The sequence below is a fragment of the Camelina sativa genome, chromosome 11 (assembly GCF_030686135.1).
Source record: "Camelina sativa cultivar CO46 ecotype springtype chromosome 11, ASM3068613v1".
In the NCBI taxonomy this organism is placed as follows: Eukaryota; Viridiplantae; Streptophyta; class Magnoliopsida; order Brassicales; family Brassicaceae; genus Camelina; species Camelina sativa.
In genome coordinates, this window is record NC_141890.1 from 37,605,856 (window position 1) to 37,608,288 (window position 2,433).

Genomic DNA, 2,433 nt, shown 5'->3' on the forward strand with positions numbered 1-2,433 from the left:
CCACAGAAAGTTGAAAGCGAGGATTCATCTAAAGTGACAAGGCTAAAGGTCTGGGTCAAGTCGCATACCAAATAGGATGGTACACCAGTTAATACGAATGTCGAAGAAAAGATTGTAAGTTCCAAATTGGCATGTGGCTGAATCATTTTGTTACCATTATTGACATCTGACACTGTATTTCCTCTTATCCAGAAAAAGGCAGCTGAACTGGTTAGTATTGATGGTCCAACAAGTACAACAAATCCATATGTAGATCATCTCTCCCAGCTTTTGGGACCTAACAATCCTGGTATGCTGAGGGCAATGGGTAGAGGCATGAGTAAGACCAAATTAGCTTGTTTCCAAATTAAGAACAAATGTATGGCTGACATGCAAGAGAAGCAAGTTCAGTTACTTTGAAAGCAGGTCAATCAATTGCAAAATGAAATTATGGATTTAAAGAAGCAGGTTAGTTACTTTGACAATTCTCAAAGTATTCATTAACCAGCTAATTTATTAAATGGAATTTGACATTGCTTTCTTAAATTACAGGGACTAGAGCCTGAAATTGGTGAAAACTCAGCTCCAAAAGTAAGTGATTCCTTATTCTTATTATATATGATCAGTTATTCCTTCTTCTTATTTAAATTTCTAACTTATGTTTATTTTCGACTTCACAATTTGTAGAGTGTAAACAAAAAATCACACTCTAGGTGTGTGTTGGTTGATTGGTCTGATACTGATGAAAACATTGCTGAGAGGCGTATTTTTTCTTCTGATCCTGATGACATAGTGAATGACTCTCGTCTAGGCCCTACGGATCTGAAAATGTTGGTTGAATCTGCTACGAAACCAGATGCATTCCTCTGGAGACCTACAACTAAAATGTTTACTATTGAGGAAGCTGTTGGACAGATGATTGCATGGCCTGCAGCTAAATGTGTTCTTTTGGATAAAGAGGTCCAAATAGAAGACATTGTGTCAAGGGTAAAATGTATTGTCCTTTACTATATTCTTATTGGAATTGTGTCAGGGCCTAAATGGAAGTTCCCTGAACAAATGTCAACTACTGGATTTGTCTACGGATGAATTGATTGTTGTTGAGGGTCGTTGGCACACACAAGAACCATCTGAATTAGTTAATGGTCTTCCTATTGGGCAAAAGCTGTTAAAGTATTCGTGGATTCAGTATGTCAACCTGACACGTTCATATGGAGGCCTACAATGGACACAATATACCTAGAGGATTGTTTGATGACTTATGTAGCATGGCCTTCCCATAAAGTTGTTCGTCATAATGGCGAGAGTTCTCCTATACAAAATTCTCCATCAACTAATATACCATCTAGGTTCTACATCAACAGCAGGGGAAAAATCTGCAGCAACATGTTCTAAATCACCTATTGAGGATGCAACAGGTCCAAGCTCTCCAATTAAGAAAACTCTACCGCATTCACAGTCTCTTCTCCTGGAATCTCAAGTAAATGTTTTGGATATGTCATGAAGTTGAATCTGTCAAGTCATATGATTGTTGGTTCGGTTTATATTATTTGGCATTGCAGCGTATCAATGAAGTTGTCTCAAAGGAAAATAAGAAGTGCAGACTGATGGATATTACCGGAAAGAAGCTGTTTGTTGCTGAAGGACGATGGGCAACAAACGATCCAGACCAAAAGGTTCACTTTGTTAGTTTGGGTTCTAATGCAGTTAAAGTGTGGGTAGATATTGTCAAGGTAAGCGATGCAGCAGTTTGGAGGCCATCAGAAGAAATCGAGATGATGGAAGATACCCTTGGCACAGTCATTGCATGGCCAGAGGACAAAGTGATCATCATGTCTTAAATTAACCATGAGGTTTACTGTCTCCTACTTCAGACTTATATTCTTTCTTATGGATTTGTTTTTTATCTTCTTCCTTATGGATTTAAAATTTGTCTTTTGTATTATGTATTATGTTGGATTGTGAATTATCAAATGGTGAATTAGGGGATTCAATAATACAGGTTTCGGGTCAATTTCAAGATATCAAGAAACCAATGTCCTCAAAACACTTATAATCACATCTAAAATCTTGTTATATTAGAATCATTCATCTATCAGAGCAGTCATAATGAGTGATCACATAATTTTTTTTTTAAAAACCGCTATAATATAATATATTATAGTATAAACAGATTGCTAACGAAAACTAAATTAAACCGGTTAACTAACCCTATGGTAGAATCACCTAACATAGCGTGTATAATGACTTATAACATAATTTTCAAAAATTTGAAAAGCGGGATAGCAAAGCATTTCTCTACTGCTATGGTATAAAACTATATGTATTATACCATATCATACGGATTATGCGCTATATATGTGTGGTACCTACAATAACAGTGGCCTAACATAGCGTTTGTGAAAAACCTATGAATTACATATTATAGCATTTCTCTCATGTTAACAATGTACA

At 36.2% G+C, this 2,433-nt stretch overlaps 1 pseudogene; it reads left to right on the top strand.

Annotated features, from left to right (window-relative positions):
• The first annotated feature begins 303 nt into the window (after positions 1-303).
• On the top strand, positions 304-1,844 carry LOC147934950 (uncharacterized; annotated as a pseudogene).
• Positions 1,845-2,433: the final 589 nt, after the last annotated feature.